The following is a 14573-nucleotide window of genomic DNA, read 5'->3' as shown; positions in this document are numbered from 1 at the left end:
AAACATTGTTAAATAATTAATTTTTTTAAATTTGCTAAAAACTGAAATATATATATATATATATATATATATATATATATATATAATGGAAATTCTAGCAAGATTATGATAAATTACGGTAGGGACTTTTGTAAATCTAGGTTACAACTGTCAACTTCAAGGTTTTGGGTGCCCGAAAGGTTTTTGATGGTGTTGATTCCATTTCCACTGTCAAAAACAAGATTCAAACACTGTTAATGCAAGATTTATTGAATTTTTTTTGCCAGTTCCATCCAATTTTGGTCGTTCGGGCAATTCCTCTGCCTAGATAGACACTTCCATTTAATTATAGTAAAACCTTGAAGAAAACATCCGGTATATTTATTTTCATCTTGTTTCTATTCATTTTTTATGCAAGTACTTTGCTTAAATTATGGTGGATAGTAACTTATTGTCAACTACATCTAAAAATTATGACAAAAATATTTGAAATAGTTATCCACATGGAGCAAACACTACAATAAAACCTTCAAAGTTATCATTAAAAATGTTTCAAAAATATTTTTTCAATAATATTGAAAAATAAATATTTGTTTTTCAAAAATTAAACATTATAACTTGAATTAATCATTATAATCAATAATAAACTAATCGTGATCAACAAAAAGAAATCTATTTCTTAAAAAAATAAATTTAAATTTAATCAAAATTTTAGTAATTTGATATTAAAAATTATTATTAAATTTAATTAACTTTTAAATATATTTTTAAAATTTAAAATAAATTAAAATACCCCTACGTTTGTAAATATATATTCTACATTGTTAAAATCCACGGAAAATTTAACAACTTCTCGACCGCCACACTAAAAATTTAACCACTTCCCCCAAAAACTAAATTTGAAATATAAACAATTTTAACGCTAAACTGTTCTTTAGGTCTTCCGCAGAACTAAGGGAAATATAACATAACTGGGTAGCAACCATTACTTTATTCAATGTCAAATCACACTTTGATTATAAATAAACGAATCCAATCTCAAAAATGATGTGCATTTCCTTTCCAGCGCATCAGCAATTTACTTATACACGTTACCTGCCCTGTCGCCTTCAACCCACCGGATTGCATAAACTACTTTCCTCTCCTCTAAAGTTCAAACCAGCCGACATGTTTCCATTCGCCGCACATAGAAGAAAAAGGCGCCATCTATCTGTGGAGCCTCAGCCGCCTATAAATTAGGGGAAAACTCGTTAGTCTCTATCAATTTGAGAAGCTTGGTATGTACTAACAGCGTTTCAGTAGCAAGATAGCAGGATTTTGCGAGTGTTGTGAGTGAGAATATTAAAGATTCATTCTTTCTATTTTGAGTCTGGGAAAATATGTCTATTGTGGCACTAATTTGGTGTGAAGAGTTGCAGAAGCTGCGTGATCGCAACTCACAAAAGGAGGAGCAAAAGCAGGGAGTTCCGAGTACTGAGCAACCGGCGGCGTTGACATCGCAGTTCACAACTCATCCGCTGGAGTTATTGGCAGGAGGGCAAAATAATACTAACACTTTTGTTGCTGCTAAATTCGAAAGATGGTTTTCTCGATCTGTTTCGTCACCCTCTTCTTCGGCCATCATTAGCATGATGGATTGCTTCTGTCCCTGATCCATTTCTTCTGTTCCTGCGCGCTCTGTCTCTGCCATCTATTTAAATGATTTGGGCTTGGATGGAAGTTATAGTAGTTATGTTGTACATATGTCTATAGTTTAGTGGGATGGGAGAGCGATGCGACAAACCTTGTATTGAATATCATGATTTTGTAATTTTATCAATTTGATTCTGGTTTCTATGAGAACAATCTTTCCTCTTTCTTTTCATTTATATTTTTTTCTCATTAGTTCTAATGTTTTCTCATTAGTTTTCCACATGGATGAATGGTGTTGCCATCCTCTCTGAAAGTGAATTCCCTTAACTCAAAATAAAATCATAATTACAAAATACAATATGCTTTTGACAAAGTTGATGAAAACTTTTATCTTATTGCATAATCTGTAATTTGAAAGTTGTTTTACAACATAAATAAACATATTTTGTAAATACAAAAAGCCCTAGATTAGCGAGAACCACAATTAGAGGTATGTTTCAGGGCTACCCTAATCAATGATGGAGACATTTGCAAATTAGCTCGATGCTTCACCTTGTTGATTTGGAAGAGAAGGGTGAAGAGGCCATGGTTGCTTCCGACATGGCAGGTACAGAGAACCAGAGCTCTGTTCTGCACTGGAAGAAGAATCGTTGCCCTAACGTAGAGGCCTAGCCTTCAGATTAAGATCCTGAACTTGGAAAGCAAAAACTGTGTTCTGAAGATTATAATATTTAACGGCCCTCTAGGCACACTCTAGGGCTCGCACGGAAGGAGTTATGTCTGCCATTAATGAATCAATAGATTTCCAAGTCAGTTCAGTCTACAATCAGCTATTAACAGGTAAACGGATTTCCAAATCTCCTGCAAAGAGAGACTAACCAAAACACGCTTCTGGGGCGCATGTTTCTGCCTTCGATGCCTACTTGTTGCCGCTCGAGTGCGGGTTCAGATCTTTATTTAGTTTTTAACAGTTTCGTCTGCGAGTTCTTTCCTCAACAAATTCAACCCGTCGTCAGCGGAGAACAAACAAATTCAAGGGGGGGCAGAAAAGAAATCAGCTATAATGGGAGAATCGCACAAAGGAACAGAGTCGCAATTCATGGCTAGGATTTTGCGAATGAGATTCAAATCAAACCCGAAGTTCGTGATCTGGGATGGAACAGGGTTTTAAGGAAAGTATGGTGTATTGATCGGGACAAAATCGTCTGGAAAAGGAGGAATCTGTCAAATGGGCCATTTGTTTTGCCCTGGGTGAGCATTCCACTTTCTGGCTCGATATCAATTTTGGAATAAGGTCACGAGGAGGGATTCTTTCCTGAGGAATGAAGTAAGTTAATGATCGTAGTTTCTTCGTGTTCAAATTAACAAGGGATTGGAATGCAAATTTCAACATCACAGAGTTAACGCACAACCATAATTTTACAGTAATATGATGTAAGTCCATAAGGCCTCCAAATAGTGCCATTGGATCTTGTTTTGGAACTGTGAAGCTTAACAGGGTAAATTGCTTTCTTTTTCGAACACCTTGAAATCCTAAATTTTAAGGAATAACGAGGTTATCCTCATTATGGAATAAGTTTTTTTTTTTTTTTTCCTTCAAGTAGAAAAGAACATTCATTCTTCATTATACTGTTTTGCAGAACGCAGAAACCCAAGAGAAAAAGACAAAACTGAAACAGTCCCGAAGATGACCAAAGAGGCAGAGGGAATGATCGCTAAGAACAACATTGACAGCACATATAAACCAGACAAAGCCTAAACTGAGGAGCAGAGAAGAAAGACCGGACAGAGAAACAGGGGTAGGCTCGAAAACAAAACAGGGGATCAGACACCAAAGGAACCAGATTCCTGCAATATTCCATCAATCCGAAGTTCAAAAAACATAATACCAGGACAGAGAGGGATCCCTTTTGGATAGAACATCGGCGACCAAATTTTGCTTTCGATACACATGCATGCATGAAGGAGATATCATTGAAGGAGGAATAGAGATACCACCCAACGGTGAAGCGAAGGAACTTGCAGAGAGTTGGAGCGAAGAAACCTGTAGAGAGTTCTGTCCCTGCAGCCAATCAATGACAACCTTAGTGTCACCAGCAACCCTAATGGAATTTATGGCGAGCCATTCAGCATTCTGGAGTAATCCCATAGTGCCACAATCTCAGCTCCGCTGTTAGTACCTCTACCACCATTCCAGAAGAAATGAAATTCCCTACTAAGACAGAGTTGGATAAGAGCACCGCAAGCACATGAAACCTCTACAGAGGCCCTATCGAAGAAGCCCAAAGGAAAATGTTCACCCAGATCCCTAAGAAGAGCAGAGTGCCGACGAGACGAGGGGAACCATGAACAGTTTCAAGAAAATGGCCAACAATTTTAGCGCTGGTAAAATGGCAATCAGAGAAAACATTCTAAAAAATAGAGGTGTTTCTGGAAAGCCAAATACCCCAAATAACATATAAAAAATAGAGGCGTGTTTGGAAGGCCAAATACCCCAAATAACATATAAGTGTTCCATTTTCCAATACATGAAGCATTCCAATATGGTAGACCAAACCCTGTCAATTCTGATGTTCAGCAAAACCGCCACTTAATTCCAAATAGACTTGGCATGAGGGAAATCCAAAAACAGATGTGTGATATCCCCAAAAGCAGATCAGAAAAATTAGCGTCGACCTGGGCCGTTAAAGCCCATTTTCATAAGTTTTACGAAGTCAGGATGCTATTAAAGAGAAACAACCAAGAAAAGCAGTTGATCTTCAAGGAGGCCACCCCACTCCACATAGAGACAGTCCACTCGCCGTTGGGGCAGGAACAAGGGGAACCAGAAATATAAATATAAACATCACTAGCAGCAAGGTTGCCACCAGCAACATGTCCACCCCAGGCAAGAGAATCTGACCTTTCGTATAGAATAATCCCTGCGTCTATGAGCTGCAGTCTATAAGACTTCCATTCGACTTCAAAATCAGCGTTGAGCGCCAATTCCCAGGAATGAGGCCAAGCAGAGGAGGGTGTAAGTTAATGGTTTCATTTTGCTCGTTGCCACATTTGTGCTCAGAAGTAACTCATTTCTTTATAACGATTTTTTATATATGGACACCTTCATTGCCTAAATACTAAAAAGGGAATGTAAATTATATCTGACCAGAAATTTGATCGGTTCGATATGCCCCCAAAAGAAAATCCCAGAAATACATACAAGAGAGAGATATCTTCAACACTCCTGTCAATACCTTGTCAAATTCCAATTTTTCATACAATAATCAGGGTGAAGAGTATTTAACTAAAACCCAAAGGCTTGTAAACACAGACTCCATTTGATTGGACAACTCCATCCTTCTTTTCTTGGTTAGGGAGAGGAAAAGCAATCCATGAATTGATCGGCATCCTGAGACGCAACGGATAGGAATCTCGAGGTTTTCCATCTTACGGTTCTGCCGGATGCATATGAGGAGAGAGCCTGTTTCCAGGGGCTCCTTCAGAAAGAGGAACTCGCTCACCTCCGCCGTTCTATTATTTTCCTCGTTTGTTTTTCTTCTGCCGTTTTAACCTCCATTAGCAAATGAGTGAACTTGGCCAGAGTTGTCGTATTATTATGTTGCCACTTCTAAACCTTGAACGCAATTAAGACTTTCTAGCGTGCGCAATTCGATCTCGATACCTTGGCTTGCAGTTAATTGTTTTCAAGGAAAAGAGCCATTGATAAGGGCGCATCGAATCAAGATTGGGTGGGAGCATTGCAACTTGGAAGGGGAAAGCAGGCTGGTGTCAAGGACCAGGAAAGGGTTTTGCATTTATCTCCTTCAATTCCAAAACCTTATCTCGTACTCATTTGCGCCGTTCGTGGAAGGCATCAATTTTTGTATACGTACTCTTAGGGGTACCCTCTATCGGCAGGTGGGAGCCACCAAATTTGTCTTTACTCTAATAACCATAATCCAAGATCTAATATGAATCTTTTTTATCTCAAAGTCGCTGGTACATGAGGGTAGACAACTTCAAGAATGGTTTTTGCTGAAATATTATGGTATAGCTAAGGATGCCTTAATCCTCTTAGTCTCAACACTTAATGAAGAAGCCAAAGGTCAAGGTGCACCTTCTTCTTCTCGGCCACGATCCTTTAAGAACGCTTTAAAGGCAAGGGTGACAACCTGCATTGTAGAATAAGTTGGAGATATTCCAAAACTAGAGGTGGAAAACCCCGATATGATCTTTTAAACTTATTGTATGAGAAAAATTTTAAACTTATCCTATCAGCAAAATGCCATAATTTGTCGTTTTAATGGATTTTGGCCATAAACATCCACACTCTAGGAATGGGTGCATCAAACATGGTCGCAAAATATGGAATTTACATTTATGTTTGAAGGGCTTCTTTGGGGTTTTTTATTTCAAAAATCGAGAGAACCATCAAAGAGTTTTTAATCAAAGACCCTAGTTTTGGGGCCAATGAGAGTTCTCCTTTCAGCAATGGTTTCCTAAATTCAACTCTATATCCATGAGAGCTCTGGGCAAACTTCAATTTGGATAAGACTTCTTAATATTCCCATTCATTTTTTAACTCAAGATGTCTTAGCTTCTATAGGAAACTCTCTAGGTTGTTTTATTAAGAAAGATACAAAGAGGATTGAGAGGGACATCGTAACCTTTGCATGCATTTGTGTCAAAATATATCTTATCAAAGGGTTGCCTGATAGGATCCTTATTAATTGGAATAGCATAACTTTTTCTCAGCTAGTTGGTTACAAAAATATAGCTTTTCACTGTAGGTCTTTTCAACAACTAGGACATCTTCAGAATGCTTACCTCTCTTCTCAAGGGATTTGACATCCCCTTTGTTAGACACCTAATCCTCAAAAATTAGGTGAGCAAATTATAAATATGTAAATAAAGGAAAATGAAGAATTAGAATAAGAAGACACCTTGCAATATCAATCCCAAAAAGTCACACCTCCATATGTTATATATTATTGTTTACATTAATGCAAATTAATCAACTTCAAAAGTTATTTTAAGTGGCTTGACATCGTATTAGATATCTCTTCCTGCACAACTCCTTTGCTATCTATTTCCCTGTTAAAGTTTGTCTTTGCACTCCTCTACCGTCTTTGTCCCCTCTAAGGTTGTCCTAGCAAACACGTAAAGGCTCTAAGTTATGAGCTTGTGCATTATGTTGTGTGCATGAATAGTTACATGTATGTTGTGCATTGTGAATAGTTATACGTTGTACGTCGTGTGCTGCAGATAGTAATCTCCCATACTTGACCTCAACCATTTCATAATTACCCCATTCCTTTGTGTGTTATGTTATACGCTGCAAATAGTTATCTGCCCTACCTGACCTTGATCATTTCATTATGTGCTGCAATAAGAGATTATTCATATATGCGATGTTTTTTCTTTTCAACTCCGCCTACCGTCATTCACATCTCATTTGCATCATGCCATTCCCTTTACCAAACATCGGAACATACGAAAATTTTCTCCTAGTTTGACATGGAATTTCTTTTCTACTGTGAGGTGTGAGTGGGATCTTGACTGCTCATCCAACGTCCTATATTCATATGAATTCTTTCATGGCTTCATTTTTGGGTAAGACTTCCTAATAGGATCTTTATCAATTGGAATAGCATAACCTTTTCACAACTAGTGGATTACAAAAACATAGCTTTCCACAGTAGGTTTTTTCAACAACTAAAACATCTCTAGAATGCTTACCTCTCTTCTCAAGGGCTTTCTCATCCCCTTTGTTAGACACTTAATCCTCAAGGATTTGGTGAGAAAATTGTAAATATGTAAATAAAGGAAAATGAAGAACTAGAATAGGAAACGGCCTTGGAATATGAATCCCAAAGGTCACACCTCCACATGTATATTCTTGTTTACATTAGTGCAAATTAATCAACTTCGAGAGTTATTTTCCATGGCTTGACATGGTATCAAAGCCAAGTTTAGAAATCTCTTCCTGCTATTACACAATATTTTGTCGCGCCTCCTGCACTTCCATGTGACATACCCTAAAGTGCTTGAACCATGATCATTATACAATATACTCATCCATGTATACAACTCGGACCCCTCATTTAACTTTGCTTGGAAAATATCTGGAGCTTTCCCTAAAGAAATGGCTCATGAAACCCTTAAATGAGGGTCATCGCCCTTATGAAGCCCAAAACCGTGATGATCATCTATTGCGATGGTCTCAAAAGGAAACTTTTTCTAAAGAGGATGAGAAGCTTCATGATCTAGAAGCTTCTAGAGCGACAAGTTGGAGGTGGTTTCGCATAGATGAGGTCAAATACTCCTAATTTGACCTCTTGGTCTCATCCCTATGAGCTACCTCCTTGAGATGTGGGCCTAATCTTGTCTTTGGAGGAGGCCTAACTCCCTCTCCCAGCGTATAAATTCCCCCTCTACCTTTCCCAAATGGTTGATCTATATCCTTTTGCACCCCTATGTTGAGCTTGTGCTTAGAGGCTATTCATTAGATGTGGAGGAGTGTCGGAGAGTTTCTTGGCTTGGACTTGGATCACCACTCAAGGAGAGCCTTTCAACATCAAGGCTATGGTTGTAAGCTTCCCCTTTATTCTTTAAATAATAATACAATTGTTGCTTCATCTTCGCAAAATATATATGTTCATGTATGTATTGGCTTGGCATTCCTTGATCATATAAGTATGTTGTTATTAGATTTTCTATTGGTTTTGGTATGCTCTGTTGTCTCTTGGTCACTTGTGCAGGTACGTAAGCACTGGAAGAAGTAGGAACAAGTTCGTGACACAAGCGGTTCGAGGATCTCAACAAAGGAAATCGGATTAGCATTAGAGCAAGGTAGGCCTTCTCTCTTGTTCTACTTTTCGATTATAATCTAGGAAGATGTCTAGTTGATTGTCCCTTCAGTTGCTAGACCCATTCATTGAGCTAGAGGGATCATCTTTTTCTACAGAGAGGATTAACCTTGTCAACACCTGCATAACTCCTTTTTTATTGCTTCCCTTGGTTAGACTTGTCTCTACACTCCTTTGCCATCTGTGCCCCCACTAAGACCTATCCCAGCAACCACAGAGAGGTTGTAAGTTAAGAGTTTGTGCATTACATTGTGTTCTATGAATAAGTATATGTTGTATGTTGTGTTCTACGAATAGTTATAGATTGTACGTTGTGGGTTGCAAATAGTTTTCTCCCATACTTGACCTCGATTGACTCATTGTCGCCCCATTACTTGTGTGTTATACTATACGTTGCAAATAGTTATCTCCCCTACTTGACCTTAATTGTTTCATTGTGTGTTGCAATAATATATTATTTGTATACGCGGCATTCTTTTTATTTTCACCTCCACATACAACTCTGCTTACATTCATTCATAACTCATCTACATCCAGCCATTCCCTTTACCAAACATTAGAACATATAAAAGTTGTCTCCTAGCTTGACATGGCATTTATTCTCTGTTGTGAGGTGTGAGTAATATCCCAACTACCTATGCAATGTCCTACCTTCCTATGAATCCTTTCATGGTTTCTAGCTTCTTTCTTGATCCATTCTGTTTCCAACACTCAAACATGTTGAAATTCCTCTTCAGATAATTTGGAACATATGTGTGTCTTTGAAATATTGGCAAGAAGATGGACTCTCTTATGTAGTGAAAGACTCTTGACTTTGGTGGATATGTGGGGAAGTTGAAGCGTGATGGAGATGTGATGACTCAAACCTTCATGGTCAAGTTAGCCATTCGGTGATAGCACTGGAGATTATCCTTCGGCTGGTGAAACACTTTGTTGAATATTTATTTTTGATGCAGTGGATTCCCTTCTCCCTACAACCCCTTGACCTCATTCGTAAAATATTCTTATGAAAACAAGCATGCACACAACAACTCTATATCCCCAAGTACTTATATGTGTCTTTGTGTGTGTGATACAGGTGGATATTGGTGGCCACTCGCCTATTCCATTTGTACCCCCACTGTTTATTTTCAGTTTCCTTAATTGTAGAACAACTTACTATTTTTAGCAATTTTTCAGGTCCTCAACTACTAGAGCCATTTTGAGGGTCTAAAAGACGTATTTTTTTTTTTGGGAAAATAGAGACCGAAGAAGTGTCAAATCAATTTAGTTGTTTCTTTTTGGTCTCCTCTTGGAGAGATTTGAAATGAGGTATTATGATAGTCAAACGGAGATAGTATGCCAAAGTTACGACCTCATAAAGTTGATGTTTCAACTAACGCCAACAAGGTCCACAAGCTTTTGGCGCTTCATGTCCTAGGGTTAGGTTTTTGGATGTTTAGGATTTCCCATTATTTCTCAATGATAAAAAGGCCATCGAGCCTCATTGTAGCACAGTTCAGAGGCATGTAATCGCCACATCTCTTCTCAGAAATAAGTTACCATTGCTCGTGTTGGTTTATTTCCATTATGCTTGTAAGCATCTTTTAGCTCTTTGATATTAATGAAATGAAGATTTATTTTTATTACATCTCTGTGTTTATGTTTATATTTGTATTTCTTTACGTTCCTGCACAAGTCTGGATCATTGGTATGAGAGTGGTCTTCTTTTTCTCTGTTTTTCTTTGCATGTCCCCAACAAGGTCTGGGTATAAGGAGTTAGGGCTTGAATTGGTTGAACCTTTGCAAGACCAACCTCGCAAACCCCAACGGCCTCCCATGGCAGAAGAAAAGAAAGACGAGGGAGTAGGAGATCCTTTCAAAATATTTTCGAGGAAGCCCTCGAGCGACAGAGGAACATGATGATGGATAATATTTCCCAGATCCTTCGGCGGCTACCCATAAACAACGCATCTTCATCCAGCACTCTAGAGGCACCACTCCTTTTAAGGTACAAGTCAACTTTGACATTTCCATATTTGAAGGCAAGATAGATGCAAATGCCATCGATATACGTTAAATATGTTGGAAGGATATTTTTTGGTTCATGAATTTTCTAATCGGAAAAAGATTACTTTTGCACTCCTCAAAGTCGCCCCCAATGTCAAGGACTAGTGGGAAACCAACTGTGAACAAAAGGATCAGAGGGAACCCTCATTGTTTTCAGCCGCACCCACTTGGAATTCTTTCTGAGACACCATCAAGGAACAATATTACCCCGCTGTGAGCTATGAAGATAAATATATCAAGTGGACCACACTGCGATAGGGAAGGGACCAAGATGTGTTAGAGTTCACAAATGTGTTTCATACCATTCACACAAAGTTGGGAATCAAGGATTCTGAGCGGCATTTGGTTCAAGTACTGTGATTGTCTACACAAGTACATCTAAGAGGAGATGGAGTTCTTGGACATCTCCTCGCTCGGCGTTGCCTATCGATACACTATCAATATTGAACATAACTTTAAACAGAAAGAAGCGAGACTTTGGATTTGTGAATCCAAAGCAAGGGAAAGGTGCCCCCAAACCGTATAACAAAGTACAAATCCAAGGTGGGACGACCCAGGACAACCCGCCGAAGCCGCAAGAAAAGAACAACACCACGAAGACAAAGAAGGACACAGGGAAATGGTGCGAGTTCCATAAGAGCCCCACTCACAACACAAGTGAGTGTTGAGCCAAGCAGTCACTGGTGGTTGAGCTGAAGGCTTCCGAATCAGATGCATGTTCCAACTCTGAGTCAGAAACCGATAAGGGGAATGAAAAAGGAAGTAAATTATTGATGCAGAGCCTAGTTCCACCATTGCCACCACCAAGATCTAGAAGATTGAGCCCGAAGATATAGAGCAGGGGGAACGACTCTTCCACTCACAGATGTGGGTGAAGGGTTCTCCGCTGCAGTTCATTGTCGACAACGGAAACCAAAAGAACCTCATTTAAGCAGATGTCGTGAAGCGGTTGGACTTACCGACCACACCACACTGACAACCATAAACTATTAGGTGGCTTCACTAAGGACGAGATCTTTGCGTCAGCCAACAGTTTCTCCTTCCCTACAACATCAATCCCTTCATAGCTGAGGTACTGTGTGATGTTTCTCCTCTTGATGTTTGTGATGTATTATTAGGCCATACATACTTGTGGATGCATCATGTTGTGTGTGTGTCTAGCCCTTACACTGTTATTATTTCTTTGGGCAATAAGTTATACAAGATATTAGAGGTAGCACCTCCTATCACCATCTCTTTGATCTCTGTGAAGCAATGCAGTAAGATCATTTCCCAGGCTGAGAAATTTGTCTTCCTTATGATTCACCCTCATGGAAAGGATAAGATTGTTACCAAATCCATACCCTCCAGATAGGGATCCTTCGCACGGAGGCATCAGATGGACAAGGTCGTGGAAGAGTATAGGGACATCTTCACCTCACCTACAGGGGTACCCCTGCACCGTCAGGTCAAGCACCCCATCGATTTGACCTTGGGCCCACCGCTACCCAAAAGATTGATCTATCGATGATCTATTCTAGATAACAATGAAATTAAGAGGGAAATTCAGGACTTGTTGCAGAAAGGGCACATCAGACCAAGTTCATCACCCCGTGGGAGCTCATTTGTGTTGGTACAGAACAAGGACGACACCTGGAGAATCTGTGTTGACTATCGAGCACTGAATAAGATCATTATCCATAATAAATATCTAATCCCACAAATTGGTGACCTTCTGGACTAGCTGAAGGGGGCCAAATATTTTAGCAAGATTGAATTGAAGTCTAGTTATCACTAGGTATCAATTGAACCCTTTGATGTGTGGTAGACCACCTTCAAATCCAAGGAGGGCCTTTTCAAATGGTTGATCATGCCTTTCAGGTTGACGAATGCTCCCGCAACATTCATGTGGTTAATGGATTACATATTGCAACCCTTCACCAACTCATTCATAGTAGTGTACTTGGACGACATCTTGATCTTCAACCAGATTTAGGAAGAGCACATACACCATATTCGACAGGTCGTCCAAACCCTATGAAAACACAAATTATGTGCCAATTTGGAGAAATACACTTTTGGTATGACCCAGGTTCAATATTTGGGGTACATCATTAATGAGCAGGGTGTGCATGTGGGCCTAGCCAAGATACAAGTTATTTGGGATTGGCCAACCCCAACCACTCTAACAAATCTCTGCAACTTTCTGTGTCTTGCCAATTTCTATCGCAGTTTCATGTCCAGATTCTCTCATATCACTTGGCCTTTGAGAAAAGTCACCAAGGGCGAAATGAAAGAAAATTTATTTTGGTCTGAATCCCAATAGAAGGCATTTGTTGAGTTAAAGCATCACATTTGCTTTGCACTAGTTCTCACATTACTAGACCTACAACAACCATTTGAAATTGAGACAAATGCCTCCGAATATGTTATTGGTGTAGTTCTTACCTAGCAGGGGCATCTAGTGGCATATCATAGTGAGACACTTTCAGATACAATTTGAAAGTATCCCGCTTATAAAAAATAGGTGTATTATATTGTGCAGGTCTGTCGACAATGGAAGCATTACATTCTGGGGAGGAAACGATCATCCATATAGACCACCGACCCATGCAGTTCATACAAATACAAGGGGAGTTGCAGAATGATTGCCATCAGAAATAGTCCACATATCTACAACAATTCCATTTGAACATCAAGTACAAGAAGAACCACCAATAATGTTGCAAACCATCTCAGTCGCTCATCGGTTATGGGTTGACCATTGTGCTCGACTCTTGTGGACACGAAACTTCGGGGTGGATGCATCTTTACAAGAGTTATCCAGAATTCGGTAACATATACCAGATGCTCCTGGAAGGCAAGAAAGTTCCATATTTTCACCTCCAGGGTGCACTATTATGCCACCTAGGACACCTCTGTGTTCATGCAAGTGAGCGTGCCAATATGATTTGGGTGGCGCACCACAATCAGATCGCTGGATATTTTGAAGTAGAGAAAATAGTGGTAGTGATGTAGAAGTATTTTTATTGGATGAACCTTTGATAGGATGTTGCGAAGTACATCAGATTCTACACTTCTTGTGCCATAGCCAAACCAACAACCAAGAAGCAAGGCCTATATACTCCTCTCCCTACTCCTAGTGAGCCTTCGGAATCCATCTCAATGGATTATATATCAGACCGTCCTACTACTAAGCATGGAAATGACTGCATGTTTGTGATCATTGAAAAATTCTCTAAGATGGCCATTATGGTGGCCTGCAAGAAGAGTATCACAACATAAGCCACTACTAAGCTCTTATTTAAATGAGTGTGGGTACATTTTTGGATCCCACAGTCCATTATCTCATATTGGGAAAACAAGTTCCTTAGTACATTTTGGTTAAGCCTCTAGTCAATGCTGGGTACCAAGCTCACTAAGTCCATGACCTTCCACCCCAAAACTGATGGCCAAATAGAGATCGTCAATAGGAGGATTGTGCACATTTTTTGCATGTAAAAATCAAAGTATCCACACGCATGGGATGAAAGCCTTCCCTATATCCAGGACAACTAAAACAGAGCTCTCCATAGCTCAAATGGCCACATTCCCTTTCAGGTGGGGTTGGGATTCCAACCACTATGTCCCATTGATGTGGACATACAATTTGCAACTACTCAGGTAGATTTGTCTCACATCCAGTACGAAGTTGACTGAGCTAAAAACTTCATTGAGCACATTTAGAACATTCGCTAACAGGTCCATGAAATATTGAACAAAGCCAATTTTAAGTACAAGCAACATCATGGTCAACATCAAGTGCCACACAAGTTCTAGGTGGGCGACAAAGTTTGGTTACATTTACAAGAGCGCCTCGATGGGCCCCACCACAAGCTTCACTTGCGCCAATATAGGTTGTACATCATCACCAAGGCTATAAGGGACAATTCCTTCGAGCTTAACATTCCATCGTTCCTTGGCCTGCACCCAGTATTCAATGTGGATTAACTATGACCATACTTTCCCCCAATGTTGGACACATCCAACGTTGCTGAGCAGCTGACACAAACAGAGCTAAACCCAAGTCACATCGAGCAGGCC

The sequence above is a fragment of the Pinus tabuliformis genome, chromosome 6 (assembly GCF_031772625.1).
Source record: "Pinus tabuliformis cultivar Carrire ecotype Pingquan chromosome 6, CPIR1, whole genome shotgun sequence".
Taxonomy (NCBI): domain Eukaryota; kingdom Viridiplantae; phylum Streptophyta; class Pinopsida; order Pinales; family Pinaceae; genus Pinus; species Pinus tabuliformis.
Note: the sequence above shows the minus strand (reverse complement) of the source record.